Here is a 21543-nt window from a genome sequence, read left to right on the forward strand (position 1 = left end):
AAGAACACAGATTAATGATCAGCAATTAAAACATCAACAACATCACAAACAATAATGTTTCATACTGTTTATTTCTGTAGCCTGAAGTCATGCTATTTCTCTTTGGACATGAAATACATAATACAACCATTACTTCCAACATGAAAAAAATGCTATCATATTACACGCTGAGATTCATATACTGTAGCTAATTTACAGTACCTAGAAATGAAAGGAATGTGCACTTGGTGTATTGTGAATATGTAATAAGAAGCTAAATCAGTATAAGATCTGAAATACCAGAAGTCGGTTGTATTGCTCTATCCAAACACATGCAGCACCAAAACCAGATTTTAAACAACCATAAGCTTGATGTAAACAAAGTACATGAGAGTAGAGCCTTTACCTTCAAAGGTTTTTCTCACAGAGCAATGCTGTCAGGTTCAGCTGACAGAGGTACAGCGTAGTCTTTTGTGCTTCATGTTTTCTTAGAACCTGTAACATCATTGTAATCCTTTCTGTCTGTTGCAACACCCAATTTAATCAAGTCGCTAGCACAAAGCTCAACTGATGTCATCTCTCATTTGTGCACTAGGAAATCAATGGATGCAGCTGCAAGTCACTACAGTAGGTAACTATAAGCTTGCCCTTGCACTTTGAGCGTTTGCCTGCAGAGTTTGCAGAGGCCGTCACACACACGGAGGCCGCCAGCATGGCTTCTGGGAGCATAATAGCGCAGAACTTAAAACAGCCCTTTTGTCAGGACATTAGCATGGACACCCCATTAGCTATGGTACAAGTAATTTTGTGATCTCTGTTGCTGTAAAACCGTTCCTGATATGCTCGATATTCTGTTATCTTTTTCACTTACTGAAATTTATGTACCTTGAGATGTTGGTAGATGCATTCAGTAAACTGAAAAATAAACAAATATATAATCTGTCTGTTGAATGTCACCACCTTTATGTGATCTGAAACATGAAAAAGCAAGTTGGGGGACAGTTTTGTTATGAAAGAATGGTGAGCAGTGGCAGAAACACAGAAGAAATGAAAATAAACACAAGAACGTCACTAGTTATTTTCAGAATGGAAATATTCCGTTCACTCAGATGCAGGATAATCATGGAAATTGAAACGCCTAATAAACCCAAGAGATTCATCCACAAATTAATGTTTGCTATATTTAAAGTTTTCCCTATATAATTCAACAGGCTAAAGTGAGAGGCCAGCAGTTGATGTATTATTTACTAATTATTTATCAAGGAACAGCTAAGTGGCCTCTCACCAAGGTTACAAATACTCCTGATGACTACAGAAGTACCAGACAAATATGGAATAAAACATCCCAACAAGAGGGAGCATATAACCTGACACTATGAAGACTAGGTATGTACCAAAGTTGACACAGGTGCAGAACTGTGAACGGACATATGGATAAATAAGTCACCCATCAGCTTGCAGGGATGATCTGCCTGGTATAGCAAATATCAGATCATTATGGGTGTCATGGAAGAAAGTGGAAGGGAAGGTCAGGTACTTTATTTATCTGCAAAAACTTTCTGATTCTTTTCTAGCTTTGGACATTTCTGGTTCCTTTCTAAGCAGCTGGAATTAAAGCTATTCAGCTGCCACTCATCAAAAAAGTAAGATTCTGCCACCCTCGCTTTCTGCAACAGTATCTCACAATTGTCATTAAAAGCAGATGGTATATTTATGAAAGAAAATGTTACTTTGTGAAAAGCTTGGCAGAATTTTTCCCTAATACATTAAAAGCCCTGGAGGCATTGTCACAGAACCGTGAAAAGCCAGAAAAAGATCTGGTTTCAGTTCCCACCTCAGATTCCCAGGATCAGCAGGGATTACAGCAAGAGAAGTCTTTAGTAATAGCAAGAGACTTTCCTTATGCCGCTTAATGGGATGCCCTCTGGCCAAATGAACGCACTCAGTGGGTTCTGAATATAGCCAGGTTGAAATCCACAGTATTTCTTCCTATGATACAGAGAAGTAAGGATGCTTACACCTGACACCTAACACATGGCATATGGGCAAGTATTACAAGTGATAAACAGAATGTCTGTTGCCATTTTTCCAACATGAGCACTGATGGCTGAAGGCTCAATTTAAGAAAACTCCCCTTCACAGATCCAAACAGGAGATGGAATAGAATTAGCATCATATTCATAAGATACTTTATGGGCATTGTCAGATGCTCAGACAATGGGGCTGATACACTCAGCTGCTCTGCTTGCCTATACAATCGTTTCAATATGGACTTTATATGCATTTCAAAAACAAAAAAGTACGATTCACAAGTAGATTTGCCAGTTGGAGGACAGCCGAAGACACAGCCAAAGGGCTGTGGAATTCATGGAATTCAGATACCAACTAAGGGAAAGAGTTTCCTCTCTGTTGTAGACCTTTTTCATTAACATGTTCATTAACCTTTCCTTGAGCATTAAGATACTTATTACCCATTATTTTTGATCATACGCATTCACAGGATGTTGGGGTCCAGGTAAGATAATCTTCAAAAATGGCAAACAGAAAGTGAACCACTCTGGAGCTTAGTGTCATCATAACATCTTCCAGACAACTGTGCTGCAGCTCCAAGGGAGGCTTCAAACACTCACATTAACCTTCTATCCACCATTAGAGAGCTTTTACTTGACAGTAGTTGTTCTTAAACATATTTTCTTCATTTTGTTTTTTTAGCACTTTGCAAAAGCTTTTACAGGCCTTGCACTCTACACAGGGATCCTAGTACAGATGCACAGGTTTTAAAATAACAGACATTATGATGCTGATGATTCATCACCTAATTGCCCTGCTCTGCACTGTCATAACCAACACCTACTACCTGAAGGCAGCTGAAGAGACATCCAAATCCTGCAGAAAAAAATCACATCATTCTGCAATGCAAGACCTACCAAGAACATTTCTTCCTTGCATCCCTACAAATACTATCGTGATGATACTAGTCAGCAAAGCATAAGCAAGCTCCATCCATCATGTGAGCAGTGTCTTTTCTTCTAAATATTATTTCCTTCAATATGTTATTGGAAGACATAACAATGTACAAAGAATCAGTTTCAGAGGCAATCTCTCAGGAAGTCTGTGTTTGAGAGGTGTAGAAGTACCTGTACAGCTTGACCTGATATCAATGACATCAACAAGTGCTCAGTTCCAGACCTAGATATAAAGCAGTCAAACAAGCCAATTGATCAGTTAGGTCCTCACTTTCTCAGCCATGATAGCATAACCTTAAAAAAGCCACTGAAGACGTCCCCCAGGTACTCTGCCTTCACTCTTTTGTCTTATCACAAAGCCAGGCTCCAGGCCATGGAATGAAATCCCTTCCCATTGCATTATTCATTTTGGATGTAAACTTACCATGTCAGATGTTACCAAAGCATTTCAGAAATAGAGAGGTGTTCTTACATGGCTTTCAGCAGCAAATAATTAGGTATTTGCTCTCAGAATAATACAGTGGATCTTTTGAGAAATATGTAAGCATAAGGGAAGATTTATACAGCAATTTCACAGTCAGAAAATCAAACAAATCTCATCAAAATGTGACCTATTCCAATGGCAAGTGATGCAGTGAAGAAAGATAATTTCTTAGCTGAGTACGTGTTAAGTTCAGCAAAACTGTCAAAGCCCTTTAAGGCAAACAGCCTATTACAGACCATGAACGTTGTAAACTATTAGCGCTGCCAAGGTAACGTGGGATAATTTCTCTGGAACTGAGAAGCTGACATGTTGTCATTTGACTTTTCCTCAGAAATCTACAGATAGATCATCTGTGCAGATAACATGCTTAACAGTAGGAAGGTTCTCTCTCTTCTCAGAACAGCTAACATAAAATAGGTTAAGGACAAGCCTTTATAGGCTACAGAAGTTACAGCAGCAAGACAAAAATGCAGCAATAAAATATCTTAAGAATTCCATAATTGTATACTGCTCTATAGTACAGAACTTAGAAAAATCAACTGTAAGACTGGCAGAAATCAGGATGCTGATTTCTCTGTCAGGAGTAGAGAAATAGTGCAGCGTTGACTCCCAGCAGTATAACACACAATCTGCAGAGAAAGTGTAAGTTTACGTGATTAAGCCGCGACCATTTGATTGCTATGTCTCCTATCACACAAGACAGGACACAAACTGCTTTGGGAAATGCTAATGGACACCCTAAGGTAAACCTGCCTTACAAGAGCAGCTCCCTATACTTGTACATGAGAGGGATCTAAACCTGTAAAAGTGCTGCACTTGCACAGGACGGCATACACAGGAGATATATTCTGCATTGTTATCTCTATGTTTTAATTATAATAGTTAACCATAAGGCAAAAAAGGTTTCCCAAACATATATGACTGTTACAAAGCATGCACAAAAGCTTGAGGTTCTTCAGTAACAAAAAGCAGCAGATCATCCACTGTACCTATCAGAACGGGTTTTTTGGTACTCTTCCCACATGCCAGTTTAACACTGGCAGAGTTTCAATGACACCTTTAGAATAATTACTGATTTACTCTGGCATGAATCAGGCCCTAAATACATAATAACCTTATAACAGGTGCAAATAGATTATAAAAAACCAAATAGGTATCCCATAGGAAACAAATAGAACATGAGCATCTAATGGAAAACAAATATTCCTTAGACCTTCAAATGACAGTTCTGATATAAAATACTGCAAGAAATCAAATAATCTGGCACTTTCTACTCTCATCGACTTTATCATCAGTATATTACCACATCTCATTGAGCTCTCACTGGTTTGATATCACAACAGCCTGATGAAAAACAGTTAAAGAGAACAGAGAGTGTGTTCAAGAGGTTGAAAACAGATGTTTTATCCCACTGGAGTTTTAAAATAAATACAACTTTTAAAGACCACAGACCACAAAGTTGTTTTAGATCATCGACTGAGTATAAGATTATAGGCCACTGCTTTTCAAACTGAAAGGCTGTACTGTTGAGTATGAATAACAGCTCTAGAAAAGTAGTAACGTTTTTGTACAGCTTTTATTAGCAATATACCTGCCACCTCATATGTCAACCAACAAAAAACGCATATGTCTTTAGCTACAGAAAACTGAGCTCATAAAGATTTATGGGTTTAGCTGTAAAGTTCGACCTGGTTCAGACTTCAACCAATTTGGAAAAAAACCCACGCACTGGACACTGACTTGACTGAAAAAGTGTGTGTCAACCCAAAAAATTAAAAAGCATGAAATTTCAAAACAATGTTGAACATTGATTTCTAAAATTTAAAAATAGAATCTTTTATTTTTAAATGTATTACTTGTTCCAAACAAAACATTTCATATTTGTATTTCTTTCAGAACTGATCTGAGTTGATTTTCAGTTTGCCTCCACAAAATAGTTTAATTTCTTACCAAAACACTGGGTAATGCCTGTCTTAGCTTAACTCAGCCATGTTTTTCACACCTGCTTTTCAGTGATGCCAAATAACAAAGAATTCTACAACTCACACTGTTCAGTTCCTTGGCAATGACTGTATTTAAATTCCATATAGCTCCTAAAATACCTTTGGCCACAAAAATGCCAAAGGTTTCTGCATCAAGTTACAATTCCATCAAGCTTTACTTTGAACTTATTAGGAGATCCTCTGTCTGAATTTTATGCAGATCCAAGTTTGCTTTGAGATTCAGACTCAATACAGATGAAAATGACTGTTTAAAGCTACAGTATTCAAAGATTTTCTGCCCAAACTATCCCCTTTAACTTTGAAACTGTACTTACTGTATGTATTTAAGTGAGCCTTGAGTAATCCCAACTCTCTTCTCCGCACAGCAGTATTGTTTATGTTCACTGATACCTCTTCTCTGTATCTTGGAATTTTTCCCAACTGAACTCTACCTCTAGAGGGTACTCATTCATCCATTTTCTGATAACTCATATGCTCTGTTGGGATTTTTAAAGAGACAGCAAATACTGCAAAAGGAAAAAGAAAAAAAAGTTTTGAAATTTTAAATACATTTGTCTTGTTACATGAGTATTCATTTAATTGAGTTTCATCAGCATGAATGAACACAGAAAGTGATTTTTTAATTTGCTTCTTTCAAGCATTCATACCAGAAACTAGACAGGTTAGACATCTACAGATAATGAGGAAAAATACAAGTTTATTAGTGAGAACTGGATAAAAAGCATGCATCCTCATGCCTCAAGGCATTACAAAAATAAATCCAGAACCGATACCCCTTAGCTCTATAAATAACATCTCATTGAAATTAAGGATAAACTTTTCCTTGCCATATTTGTTTCATAATTGCTTGATAGTACTATATTCTGAAGCAAATTTATCAGAGACAACAGATACATGCACACTTCACTGCAGAGAAAGCTAAGTTTCATCAGTTATTCCATGGTAAGCATGTTTTTAGCTCATAAAAGGATGAGGTTGCTTATACCTCAGTGAAAAAAAATACAATCTATCTTATATTTTCCATTGGCTATATCAGGGTAGGAACACGCACAAGGTTGTTTCCTATATAGCAAAACAACTGAAAATTATCTCAGTGACTTGCCTGGGTGCTCATACACTATGATAAAAGGCAGGCCTTCCTGTCCTGCACTTACACAGCAATATGTACACTTCTCTTAAAATATCCAATCTCAGAATAGAAACAGCAGTAAGGAACTACCCGTGCTGAGCTCAAATCACACAAACACCTGTTAAATAAATAAAAAAATCTTAATCTGAATTACAGGTCTTAGAAGATATTTAACTAAGAAAAAGGTGCAATTCATCAAGTAAATTGGTCATTGTAATTTATCAGCAAAACCATTAATAGATGTCTACAAATTTGCAAATGGATCAATTTTCAACATGTTTTCCAGGCAAGCGTTTAGAATACCATGGCATTTTCACAAAATGTTATGAGGTGACATCTTGGTATGCTATTTAATAATTCATATGGACACATAAACTTACTTCCTTCCTTCTGCCCATCAACTGGCAGTTACAATTTAAATAATCAGTCTGGCAGTTCAGAGTTATGAGTCAAGAATGCAAAACTAAGTATGCAGAAGCAGTTCCCTGTGGTGGCTGGGGGGATGCTACAAACTTTACATGCTCCTGTTTACACTGCCAGCTATGGGAAGTCATCAATTTACATGGCATTGTATCTTTCAGGCATGTACTGAGAAGAAGAAATTAATATGTCATTTTAGGATTAAACAGTCATCAAAGGCCATAGATAGAAAAAAACAGACAGCCCTAGAATTTCTACATCCAAACTTCATTTCTAATGTAAATGCTATAGAAAAAAAGGATGGTTGACCATAAACTTCTCCAAAAATAGTTTTTGTGAATAATGAACTTTTTGCCAGATAATTCCACCTAGTGCCTTTGACATAGTAAATACCGTAATAAATTTTTTATTACAAGTAATTGCAAATAAATGATAGAACACATTCTGTGTCCTTTCTTGAGGGGTTTATTCACATAGCCTTCCCAGACAAGTGTTTTTCCTACAGAAAAAAAAACAGACCATAAGCAAGACTGAACTTAGTGACAGACTTTACTGAATCATACTATAGTTTCCTAGAAGATCTAGAACCTGTCAACACAGCCACTTGCTATTAAAGCTTGAACACTTTAATGAAGAAAACTGCAACATTTTCACTGTTGCAGTCTACATTACATCAAATTATATGATGGACTCCCCTAAATGACAAACATTAAGTTATGAAATAGTTAATGATGCATATGTGCTCTCCATCCTCTGTTAACATGCTTCCCCAGGTCAAACAACTTCTTCCACATCTAGTAAATAACACCAAATGTGTTCAGACATTCACAAAACCACACTAAAATGCTGGAAAAAAATAATTTCAGTCTTTATCTTCCATTTAAAATGGTGTTAGGGTACGCTTTCATAACAGGAAAGCCCAGTACGTATACATGATAAAACAGATCCCCTTTTCATAGAATCATAGGGTTGGAAGGGACCTCTGGAGATCATCTAATCCAATCCCCTTGCCAGAGCAGGGTCACTCATTTTCTGGAATGTTCATCATAATGAAACAACTAATAAAGCAGAGGAACAAGGTTTTACTAATAATTGGACAAAGAGTGAAAATTCTTTTATTTTAATTGATGCCATCATGAGGTCTGGAGGACAGGCTATTTCGTTTAGCCACTTAGGAAGTTTAGAATAGACAAGGTATATGTCTTGCCTTCAATATACAACCCAATCAAAAAGCTCAGCTGTATGAGCCCTATGGGGAGGCCAGTCAGTCTCCACACCCATTCATTCCTAGACTTCTCAGTTCAATGCCAGGTGATCTGGTCTTCATTAGATGGCTCTACACAAAATGAGGACCAGATGTTTAAACGATCTTAATCACTGTCAGCCCTGCCTAAACTCAATGCTGTGTCTAGGAACAGAGGACGATACTCCACTGCCAAATCTTCAATCTGTACTTTTAAAAGGGAGGATATTATAGTCCTTGTGCCTACTCAGTCCTTCTTCTTATTCCAAGTCCAGGGAAAAACAAATAAGGTTATACAGAAAAAAAAAACCATCAAAACTTTATAACTGGGAATTAGAAACTTGTTGAGTTTAGTATCTTTCCCTAAAAGTGTTTCACATATTTCACACTAGTAGAAGAGCACTGAATGTTTTGCACAGCCACACATGGAACAACACATGCCACACCAGCTTGCTATACTCTGCTGTGTTTATCACAGTAGAAACAAACATGCTAGCTTTCTAAAGGCTCAACGAACACTTTGCAAAGTTAGAGGACAAAACCATTTCCAGGAGTTTACAATGATTTTCTTCTTTTCACCAGAAAAAAAAAAAAGGGAGGAGGAGAGAAGGAAGGAAAGAAGTATAAGCTATATGTATACGTTTTTTCCCAGGCATGGTTCAATTCAAAAGATTTGCATTGCTGTATAGGTATAAAGATTAAAAAAACCCCACAGTTATAGATTAAATACTTAATAGCTTATAATAGTCATGCCTGCGTTCTAAGAAGGGAATGAAATTAGGAGAACAATTTCTTTATTGCTACAAGAATACTGAACTATTACAGAATCCATACATTCCCTCCTACACTTCAATGACTTAGCAGATAATAGGTTGAAGAAATGCTCGGTCACTTGCACTAAACTTTATTGTCCATGTTAATGTGTTTTCAGCAGAGCAGAGGTTAGCCTACAGAATGGTGAAGGTAAATACATCATTGGATACAACTGAGTTTAAAAGATAGCACTCCATTCATAAAGGCAAGATCTATTAATGTATACAAGTACACGTATACATGAATATTTTCATTGCAACTGTATCTAGGAGTGATTTCAAGTGTTCACAACATTTCAGAAACAATGGACAGTATTGCACAGTGTGTTCTAAATTCCTAACAGATATCCAGAACCTCTCTAAAAAAAATTCCATGGCTCCTAGTATATTTAGTGGATTAAAAAATTACATTAGAAATATTTCCAATGTAGTTTTAGAAAAATTAGCTTGCTAAGCATGAAAATGGCAATTCTGAAGAAGGGTGCTATAAACACACCTAAAATTCAGATCAAAATATCTTCTCCAATATAAGCTTTCAAATTGTCCGAAAGAACTGCAAAATAGTGGCAGACATTTAGTTTTTAATGAAAAATAGACAACAGGAAAATTCTGTGTTGAAAGAGACTGGGAAAAAGGCACTTCACAGATAAATATCAAAGTTCCACATCAATTTTTGCTGCTTAGCAAACATGAACAATTTTTCTACAAAGCTTGGCAATCTAAGAATCAAGTTGAGTCTTCCCACGTAATAATAATTTTTACTCAAAAGGATTCTGATAACTAAGTTTCCTCTGCTGGGTTTCAAATGGAACTGTGAGAGGAATGTAATTTGTGACACAATGAGGAGTATGAATCAGATCAGCATAACTTTTAAAAAACACCTTTGAATGTAAGTACTTAGACCCATGTTCTTGGTTAGGAGACTCTCATCTGGTGTCTACAGTTATGGAGTTCTTACAAACGTTCTGAGGTTGATTTAGTGTCTTTGGAGGACATGAATTTGACAACTACAGCTTAGAGCTAAAATGTCTGTGAAAAGTCAAGAGGGGAAAAAAAGAGGTTCAGTACGCCTTATATCTCACTTCCCTTATCTGATGCTAGGAAAAATTAAGTTATTTAAATCTTTGTTCGATCCACTTCCAATGCAAAGAAATCAAAATGTTATTCTTCTCTTTTATTAAATTTATTCAAATTCAAAGGACGTATTCACTTATATTTGAATTTTTAGTTCTTTTACATAAGAATAGCATGAAACACTAGCAAGAACACAAATTATACACTTATAGGGGAGTAATGTATCTATGGTCAGTCTTCACTGCAAATGTCAAGTGTTCTCGTGTCACTGCTTGCTTGCTGAAGTACCAAAACAATAATGACAAAGATTAATAGAATAACAAGCTTTAAGGAACAGGTATTAAAAGTAGAAGAATTAAGAAATATGCACCTGCATAAAAAGACAGAAAAAACTTTCCCTGAACAGAATATTATTCAATTAAGGTTGAAGTAGTGCCTCAACTAAAGATGCTGTTTTCAAAGTGAAAAAGCTCTGATCATCTGTATCACATGTCTGCCTTGACCTGAATTTTCCCAGAAAATCTCAGTCCAAATACTGCAGCCACTCCCGAGAAAAAGGCTAGCGGAAATAGCATTCTTTCAGAATGTTAAAAGATTCTGAAGACCTTTCTTTAAGAAAACCCATGATTTAGAATAAGGACTTGCAAGTTGGCAGAGATCTTGTGCCTTTTGCACTCTCAATTAAAAGCCTCTCAAAAATGTCCAACTTGCAAGCCTTGTGGTTTGTGCACAGCCAGTGCTTCCTAGACTTCAGCTGCTGTACTTCCCAACCTTTCTGTCTGTGCTGGACATGCTCCAGGGGCCTGAGAAGGTCTTTCTCTGCAATTGCAGCTTAGTGCCAAATCTGAGTCTAACAATCTGAAATAAGGCCAGAGGTCTTTTCTGCTGTTCCAATACTCTCGTTACTAAGTCCAAGCAATACAGAAGAGGGAGCTCTCAATCTCAAATATAAAAGGAGAGGACCAATTTTTCAGGGGAACAGACTGGGAAGGGGAGCCTGAGGAATGAAAAGGAGACTGGAGAAAGGTGGGAGGAGACAGATGGAGGCCCAGAACATTTGGGTGAGGAGAAAGAAGATGGAGAGCAAATGGAAACAGGTCTACTCAGAAGCAAGTAAGCTGCTGAGCAGAGAAAGTACCCAGAAGAGGTGAAGGGGAGGCAAGGTGCAGTCGAAGAACAGCTCCTGAATCAGGAGATGTCTGGGAGTGAGACTGGAGGAGTGAGAGAGACAAAAGTGAGGATATGGAAGTCAGACACTGTAGCCAGGTAAAAAAACTAGGTCTACGGACAAACATACGGACAAGGCAATACACATAAAAAAAAAAAATCTGCTTCAGGAAGACTAAGACTTTTTTATCAGCAAAAAACAAGCCAATGGAGGGAAAAGCCAAGCCTGGGAGGTTGGAGGGGATGCAGTTACTCCAAGAGGCTAGAATGGAACCAAAGATTTCCAGATCTCATCTCTCTTTGCTGATGACAAATGCCTATGTTGCTACAGCAGCTGGAGATATTTTCAGGACCCAAATATTGAGTTGTAAGGGATAGAGAAGGTAGTGGAGTGTCTGTCTCTGGAGACACTTAAAACCCGCCTGGACACATTCCTGTGCAACCTACTCTAGGTGACTCTGCTCTGGCAGGGGGTTGGACTAGATGATCTCCAGAGGTCCCTTCCAATCCCTATATTCTGTGATTCTGTGTAATGGTTCATCAGACCGTGCAAGTGTATTGGAGGATGAGAATTTAATTACACCTGCAAAAGGAGGGGTGGGAGAAAGACTATGTGGTTCACAAAATTTTTCAAGTTCATCACAGGTGCAGCAGCAGAATAAAGTGTTCAAACAAACCAATTATGTTTTAAATATCCTGTGCACATCAAGAAAACTTAAGGACAATATCCACTCCAAAACATATTACAAGTAGTGTCATAATATTATCAGGGATTTTCAACACCGCAACTGGAAGTTACTGGAGGGACTCCTCCAGTCTCCAGTCTACTACTGGACAATAACAAATCCAAAGCAATCTGCTACACTATTTATGCTGAGATGTTGTAGAAGGCTCTTGTCTTAAGCACTCCATGAGAGATTTGGCCATCAGGACACTTTTTGTAAGGATAGTTGTTTACATTCTTGTCCTTGATCAAAATTCAGGGAAGAAGGAGAAAAATCAAGCCTTATTCTCTCTACTTAGCCCAAATACTAAGTCTGACTTGCTTTGGGAGAGCAAATTCAGCTGCTTCTGCAGAGCCATTCTATACAAAGAAGTTCTCTATACAGAGTTCTTTTCAAAATGCTACAGCATTTCCATTGTATTTTTACAATTCCTTAAGCATCATAGCGGATATGGGTATAACCATATGTGTAACTAGTTAACCACCTTTTTCTTTTTACTTTTTATTCTTTCTATAGATTGGTTATAACTGAAACAACTTCCGGATCAATAGTAACCAACAGATTTAAGCCAAACCCCAGCAACTTGGGAATGTAATAACAAAGCATTAGTAATGAGTAGTGAGCAGCATAGCATGTAGCCTGAATATCTATTTAAACCTCCAGAGATTTTGTTCAACTTTGAACAAAAACTCCGGTACAAAATTAGCCACAGAACCCTCATCTCCCAACTCCTGGCCTTGATAATCACAACACAAGCATCCCTCTAAGTCCAAAAATATCTCATGTGTCAAGTGTTCACAAGATAATTAATGGAATTTCTTTAAGGATTATTAGAAAAAAAGGTTCCAATGAGAAAATGTTCTTTGAACTAAAAAAAAAAAAAAACAAAAAGCCACACAGCACAAAGCTTTCTTTAATATTTTTCATTCCTTCCTTTGCTTCTGGCACTCATCAGAAGAGCTCTGACAGCTGCATTTCAATTTTAAGATTTCAATATTGCTTTTGATAAGTGTTATGCTTTGTATACATCTGGCTTATTTCTGAGCCTTATTCTTCTAAAATTCACTGCTCCACTGGATCTAGTTTTCACTGTCAATGGCCTGAAGAGATGATCACTTAATGTGAAAGGACCCAAGAAGCACTATGAGAGAATGACATGTCACAGTGTCAAATTTCACAAGATTGTTCTGTATTACTTAAGTTGATGTGACTGAATCACGGTCTGGAAAACTTAATTTTGGAACTCAGTGCTAAGTTTTGGAAGACAGTTCTTAATTGAAAAGTTCATTTCTAATGAAAGTGTGAGGTGGTAAAAGGTTGGACTAGCAGACTAGATCATTTGAGTCTTTATTAATAATATGAGTTCATTTTAATTCAGTGAAGCACATAATTGGCATCAAGCTTTTCAAGATCAGCACTCTCTTCTGTGACTGGAATCTGTAATATTTTAAGACTTTTTTTAAAGTTATGGTAGATGTTTTTATTATTTGCATTTTTAAATTAGGTTACTGTTAGATAGTTGAGATTAGTTATAAGCTTGTTGATTTTATTGAGCCCAATGATATCCAGTGACTAGTGACAAATCTTCATAAGTCTAAATCTGAATTCCTTGTAATTACTCCGCAGTCATCTAGCACTATGGTACAGAGATGAACAGGTCCCCCTGAGATTACTCCACCTTGAATAACCAGAAGAGGGCAATGGGGTCAATTACTGTTTCAGTTTACCCCACAGCTGCTGCATGTAAATCAGTTTACCAAAAGCTCAGAAAGCGCTTTAAGAGCATTTATTTAAATGCCTCTATCTCTGTGATTTCAAGCATTCTTGATGTAGAACAAAAATTCAGAAGTAAAAATAAACTGTACACAATGGAAAAGGTCTTAGCCTTTTAGAACAGAAATCACGTGTCTTCAAGTACGGAAACTTTCTAATGTTTGCCTTACTGCTATCATCCATTTTATTGGGGTACTTGTCTACAAAAGAGATATGCTTAAAAAACCCCTGTGTAATACAGATCAGTCAGTCACAGGTACCATTCTATTGGATATGAGCTTTTAATCAATAAGGTCCTGAGTACTTTTGCAATCTTAATGCTAGCTATGCCAGGATTTTCTGAGTAACTAAGAAGTTTTTGCAAATCCATAGCCTTATTTTTAGCTCAAATTTTCAAAAGAACCTGTGTTTCTAAAGTCTGAACTATATTCCATTATTCTTTTAGGCACTGACAAACTTTGCCCTAAACCAATTGACAATTAATAATCTTCAGTTAAGTGATTACCAATTAAATCCTTGTTTGTTATTTTACTTTACATAAGCCGGTTATTTTAATTACTACAAATTGGGAATTTGCAGGTTTTGGCTTTTTTGAAAGAAATTACGCTTGGTACACAGGTAAAGACAGAAGCAATTTCAAACCGATGGTGGGTATGTTGAAATTACCACCATACATCTCCGCACAGGTTTACAGCCCTTATTACCAGAATCTTCTGCTTTAAACAGAAGTAACATATTGGAAAAGTCTAACTAAAAATGCTCTAAGCTCTTTTTAGGAGCTTTTTAGGAGGTTTTCAGAGGCATAAATGAGAACTAGCTACCTATCTAGCAATGGAAAACCACGACTTTTGAATTTTCAGAAAGCCTCAACTTGCTATGGTTGACCAATAGAGTGAGATGTTTCTCATTTTGTTAGATTGATAAAGCCGGTGAAGGTGACAAGAAGAGACAAATATGGTATGGCTGATGCAGGCAATAACTTCTGGCTTTCGGTTCTGCCAGGACTGAACAATAACCCTCATGGCTCTATAGCATTTTCTTGGCTCTAAATACAACCTGGTCCTCAAGCATAGCAACAGATGCTGAACCCTACAGAGCTTGAGAAGTCATAAGGTCTCTAAAATCAAGATTCTCCTTCCTGGAGCAGCATCTCACCAGAGCAGGAGCTTAGCTGGATCCCTTCCCATACATATTCTCTGAAACTGAGTATGAAAAAGTGTGAAACAGGAGACCTGACAGAACTTTGATATGAACATTCAGACTGAATTCTTTTCTTTGCATAGATAATTATGTATTTTTAAGTCATTCACAAATACAGGATATTTTAGATTTAGCGGATGTCCTACCAGAGCCTAAAGGGAGAAGACAGTAGGAGGCACCAAAAGGACAGACAATATCTTAGCACTAAATTCCATGAGGAGTATTTTAGCCAGCCTCTCAGGTTCTCAAGGTTTGGAGTCATAACCAATCATGCTACATTTACTTTAGCATGCTTTCTTATCTGTTCAAAACACTGCATGTGAAATTGATTACAAAATTTAAACGCCATAGTTTTACAACTTTTAGACAACAGAGATACATTTATTTTATCTGCTTAAAGAAGTCCACAACTTACTCTGAAAGAACCTACAGAAATAACACTAGACTGTTTCCTGCCATCCTTTTGAAAATATGATTCTAAAGAGCGCTGACACAGTGTTTTCCTTCTAATGAATTAAAAAGCACCATTAAAGATTTTCTACTAAATTGTTTTCTTTTACTTGATGACTTCAATCTGATCTCTCTCTTCTCTTGCTGTGCCAGCAGCTATCATCATACTGCATGGCACTTCATTAGAGAACATGTCTGCAGACCAGAACTCTGAAAAAAGAACAAACGCAACTTTTCAGATTGCATGTTCACTTAAGAAGCAAATGGATGTCTGCTCAGGGCAATGCTTTCCACTGTGATAGTCAAAGCTTTGAAGCTTGATCCAACTTTGGTACCCTGCAATCTGCTTCCTGTAAAGGGCAGCATGGGGCTGCACTCTGGCAGAAGCAGATGAGGGATAGGATGGAGTGTCACCAATTACCTCAGTGCTCTGACTGCTAGAGACTGCCTTTCTTTCCTGTGCAAGATTCTCAGCCCCATTAGTACTGTGCCCTACTCAGTCATCACTTTGGTAACAGCCTCTGGAACAGCTTCCCTTCAGTCTTTCATTTCAAAACCTTCCAGAATCTCAGCAGACCCCTGGGTGGCTGTTAAACACAAAGTACAATTTATGAAGCAATGTCAGCTCTGTGCTAGCTCCAAGAGCACACAATGGCAAATAGACCAATTCTTTCTGGCCACCAGCTCTTAAGCAGCAAAGTAAAAAAACCTGTTATCAGCATCCCAAGCAGAAAAGGACACACAACTATGAAGCCAGTCAGTCTTCATGGGATGAGAAGCTTTGTTTGAAGGCAGCTAAAGAACCACACAAACACTACATGTGCAGTAATTTCTTACTATGTTCTCTTTTACCTGTCCATGCACACTAAGGTGAGCAACACAGACTCAAATCATTGCCGTGCACTACAATTAATTTCAGTTCAAACTAGGCCCCTCTGTCACTCCAAGCTCAAACCTACTACAGGTGAAGTGAATACCTACACAGAAGAATACACTAAGGTCAAACACATTTGCATACTTGAAGACCATGCAAATGTATTTCCTTCATAAGAACAAATTATATTATGTCAAATAAGAGACAAAGCAATACACGTCTACAAACATAAAGACAACTGGAAACAAAGCTAGTAACTGTTTCAAAGAGGAAGGAAGGGTTTGGGAGGTGTGGTGAGGAAATTTGTTCTCATTTTAACTGCTACACCAAGATAAGGTGTTACCTAGTCTATTCACCATTACTAGCCCCATTATTATTTCTCCTGCATTTATGTCATTTTAAATACTGAAATCTACAATGAAGGTTATACTTCAATACTAAATAAGCAATTAACAGTCAGACACTAATATTAAGCTGACATTTCACAGAGATTTTAAGATCTTCTGGACCCAAAGTTCAGCTTGTATATCCATTAACTGTGTGCGCTATTTTTTAAGTAGCACAATCTTTACCAGCTCATTTGGTGATGTAATACTACAATTTTAAAAGACTAAATGTATTATTTGCAGAGGACTGTTCATATTTCATGAGAGGGCACTACACCTCAGATTTGCTATAACTTTGTTGCTGGGATGGAGACCTGAATTCAAGTTCAAAAAAATCTCCAGTTTTGTTCCTGTAAAGGAAACAGAAGCCCCAAATTTAAGTATCTCTTTTATCTCTTCCAGCTTTCTGATCTTTGTACACAGTGCTTCCCAGTTCTGTGACTTAGCTCTAGAGACTACAGAGATGGGAGTTCGACTTGTAAAAGGATGGCCAGTTGTTGGCAAGAGTAATTCCCCTTTATTCCTTAAACCCTGGTGTGGCCCGTGATACTAAAAAGCTGGATGATATGTTCAGAAAAAACAGCCATCATTTTTTACGAAATCTGTTTAAAACAAAGTCTCCTCTTAGAATTGACACTTCTATTTTAATCTTTGTTGCATGACAGATCTCCACTAGACAATAGAAAGTTTCTAGGCTCTTCTAGACCTGCACCTCTGCTCTAATCTGTTTTGCCTTAGTCACCTCTGAAACACGTATTCGTACCATATTGAAGCTCAGAAGCTCCTAGACTGCTTACCAATAATGTTGAGCTTAACCACTCAAAGTCCTTACAAAAAGCATGTTTTTCAAATGATCCTTCGTAATAAAACCAGATTAGGCACTGTCTTGTCAGTGCTAGCCAAGTATGCATTCATATCAGGAAAAATGTCTGTATGAGAGGTAGCAAGTTGCAATTACTTCTCCTCCACCTTAATTCAAAAAACAAAGTAAAATATCCAAAGACATTTTTGTGAGAATAAGTCCATACCTCTAGGTTTTCTGTCTGGAGACACTACCACCTTCCTCATGTGTACATGGGCTAGTAAAGTTTCAGCAACAGGAAAGAATGGGTTTATCATTTGCTAATAGAATAAGACATTTCAACAAACAAAAGCAGCATTATATTATTCTACTACAGTCATTTTACAGATGACAGCCAGTAACATGTCAGGAACATTACTTATAGACATTTTAATCATGATATTAAATTGCATGTTTGTTTTAGAATGTAAAAAACAAAATGAAACTTTAAAAAGAAAAATCCAGTTCATAATAGCAAGTCCCCAGTTACAGAATTGGAGGCATTTCTGAGGCCACATGACATGAATCTTATAGATAGTCACAGGACGAACCAATCATTTTTAATGTGATTACTCTACCCTATAATTAAGGGCCTACTCAAGCAAAGGTCCATCATATCCTTATTCGTGTATTTTCCTTTTCCTGTGTGATCAAATGCTACTGAAGTAAACAGAAAGTATGAACCACATTGTGCAGTAGCCAAAACGTCAGAGTAATGCAAGGACACAGAAATGAGAGCGATATCTCATAGCAGTTGACAGCCATTAGATCATACCATTTTCCCACAGGGACTGGCTCCAATATTTCTGCCATGGCACTGAGTTTTTTGATGGAGATATTATCATCTACATTTTCAACATTGTATGGGATTTAGCCACAGGAGTTATGCAGCTAAACCTTGTTCGTGCAATGCCTGGAAGATTTAAATGGAAGTGATTAATTATTACCTTTTAGCACTATCTTCTGCATAAAGAATTTAGAGTTCGGGAACAGTCCTTCAGGAAATTACCCCTTAACACTTGTCGCTCAGTGCTTTATAATAAAAAGTTCATTGCAATGATTTTTCACAGATGAAAGTTTTTGGATTTTTTTCTTTTATTCTCCTTATCTGAACATTCTTTCTCTAATCCTTTTGATTTATTTTTTTTCTCCTCATGGGTTGAAGAGATCATCATCTCCACCAAATTCTTTAGTACTGATTGTAATTAACAATCACAGCCTGAGCTACATTATTTACTTGCTGGGCATCTGGCATTTTTCCTGCAATCAGGGACTGAAGGTGACATTGACACATTGGAAAAAAAATTTCAAAAAAATGAGAGGTCTCAAAATTTTTTAAAATTTTGTTATATTATATTTTATAGATGTTTAGAAAGTACATTATTAATTTGGTAGACATCAGGCTGTTCTTGGTAAATAAAATAAAATAAATACAATAATTTTCCTTTGTCTTCTCCCCCTTCCCTCCAACAAGGCCGTATGCAATTTCAGATAATATCTAAGACTCTTCCTCTGCCTGTAACTACAACTAGGATTCTGGTGAAATTTAAATAAGCTAGCATTTTTCCTTTATATATGTTGACACAGCTTTTTGCAGTCGTTCCCAAACCCTGATTACAGAATTATCTAGGAAATCCACCCACATGGCCAGAGAACTGTGCTCCAAAATATACAGCAAGCATTACTAAAGCTCGCCCTAAATTGTGTTTATAAAAATAACACCTAGTTTGTGAAATAAAGATATATCAATAGAGTGGTCTCTGCAAAACAGCTCTGAACTAACCTCACATTATGAAGTATTGCATAGAAGACGTCTTACTACCAGAAAAGACTAAGGTTAATGATTACCAATAAGACCAGCAGTGTGTAATAAAGTTCATGACGCAGGTCATCCAGCCCCCAAGGAGCTGGGGGAAGAAACCGAGAATGTGGAAAGCAGGAACTAGCTTCATAAATTGGATGACTCTCTAGATACATAGAGCTTCTAACTTTTTTGTCCTTAGCCATCTGTTGGAATATTTTTGAATATTCAGAATATTTTATCCACTCCAGTGGATAAAGGGGGTGGAAAGGAGAAGGGGTATGAGCATAAAAAGTTGATGTCACCACTTAACAGTCTGACTTGTTACAGAGGTGCAAGGGGAATACCATCAGCACATGCTATCTGGCTTAAAAGCAGAGAGAACATAGGTTACAAAGGCAATGGATAAGTTAGCTCAGGAAGCCAAACGGACAAAATAGAGTCAATGCAGAAATGAAGAGAGGATTTCTGCACAGCTACACCCATGTGCTGCATTCTCATTTTTGCAGAAGAGGAGAGCATTGTAAAACATTCCATTCAGTTACATCTCCAGCTGATGTTGATCATCCAGTCCACTGACTTCAGTGAGCCCTCAAGCTTGACCAAGCAATTCCATCACAAGACAGTTAGCTGGAGGCATAATGCTCTGCACATTCAAAAACTCTGTGACCTCCTGGAATACACCCCACCCCACCCCCCCTTCTTTTCAAAGGAGACTTCTCCTACAGAATGTGCTTAAAAGTGGACAAAACTTCAGATGTGGAAGACATGACATGGGCAGGCATATTAACAGGCTGTGTGGCTGTAGTAAGGGAAACTGCCAATACAACTATAACCTCAGCAGAATTTAGGCTCCTGCTGAAAAAAAATATGCATGTGACATTTATCTATATGCACATTATTACTGCTTAATTCAGATTTTCAATTCCTAAATGAGCTATTATTTCAGTATCCTGAAAGAAAGCGTTACCTGGGCACTCCAGTTTGGGGATTCAGAGCCTAGTTACTCTATCTATTCAGATAAGTAAGTGATATTGGAATTCATCCAAAAATTGGTGTCAAATGGCAATCTCATTTGTGATGCTGTAGGGTGTTCCTTTCCTACAGAGAGAAAGCACCCTTAGGATATGCCAAGTACAAAGGAATTCAAATAAAACCAGTAATTTTCTAGAAAACTGCACAGCCAGATCTCAAGGGGAACCACACAAACTGAAAACACCAAAGTGATAAAAACAAAAAATATATTAAATCAAACCAATTATTTTTAAATGTAAACAAAACAAACAAACAAAACCCCACAAAACAAACAAACCAACCCACAAAACCTCCACTCAGCTTCAGAGGAGATGTGATAGTACTCTGGAATTGTAACTTTGCATTTCCACAAGAGATTTTTACTTGTGGGCTCCAAGCTGCCCTGTAACAGTAGCACAGTGAACCTAACAGTAATACCCGATTAGCGAGGGAAAAGAACATCACAGAAAATAAAAAGTTAAGGCTGCCATACGTCTTATTTGCCAACCAACTCACTTTGTAATAATACAATAGATTAATGATAAATAATAAAGCAGGAAAGCTGAAGGGATTATACAAAACTCAGTAACAGATGCACCTTCCTTATGTGGTGAACTGCTGATCAGGAAAATTTCAGATACTGTCTCTCATGTAGTGAGGTGCATTTCCACTACACATACGATTCTTAGATAAGATCATTCAATGAACCTGTGTCCTCATTCTAGGCACCCTCACATCCCGTTTCGTCCCTTTTCCTCTGAATTGCCTTCTCTCCTTCAGCACTGATTGATTAATAGTAATAATTCTAGCATTGCCTTTGCTGCTCACATTAGAGACGTCATTCATTCATGTGAGAAAGGAAAGATAAGCAGTGCTTTATAGTGCATCTTTCTGTCCTTGTATAGGGCCTAAAAGGAGACACTTTAGAGCTTCCTTCGGGGGGCGGGGGGGGGGGGGGGGGGGATTATGCTGCTATTTGGTATTGTGAACTCCGAGTGCCTTGATGCAGAAGGATCTTGTTACCACAGCGTGTTTCACAGGATTTTGTGACCACTGACAGAAATGTCCAAAATGTATGTCTTGCAGACAAAAACAAGCAGAGGATTTCCAGAAAGAACAACTTGGCAATTTTATGGTAAATGGGAAACTGAAGACTTCCATGCTCCACTGACAAAATATCTTCCTACCTGCCTAAAAACAAT

The 21543-nt window shown here is 37.4% G+C and overlaps 1 protein-coding gene across 12 annotated transcripts in view; it reads right to left on the reverse strand.

The window, feature by feature from the left end:
* SEMA6D (semaphorin 6D) overlaps nucleotides 1-21543 on the reverse strand; it is a 686608-nt gene that overhangs the window by 606243 nt on the left and 58822 nt on the right. For all 12 annotated transcript variants that reach the window (XM_074600714.1, XM_074600710.1, XM_074600709.1 and 9 more), the window contains exon 2: nucleotides 5747-5938. The gene's annotated coding sequence lies outside the window, so the exon portion shown is untranslated. The remainder of the gene's footprint in view (nucleotides 1-5746; nucleotides 5939-21543) is intronic.

The sequence above is a fragment of the Larus michahellis genome, chromosome 9 (genome assembly GCF_964199755.1).
Source record: "Larus michahellis chromosome 9, bLarMic1.1, whole genome shotgun sequence".
Taxonomy (NCBI): domain Eukaryota; kingdom Metazoa; phylum Chordata; class Aves; order Charadriiformes; family Laridae; genus Larus; species Larus michahellis.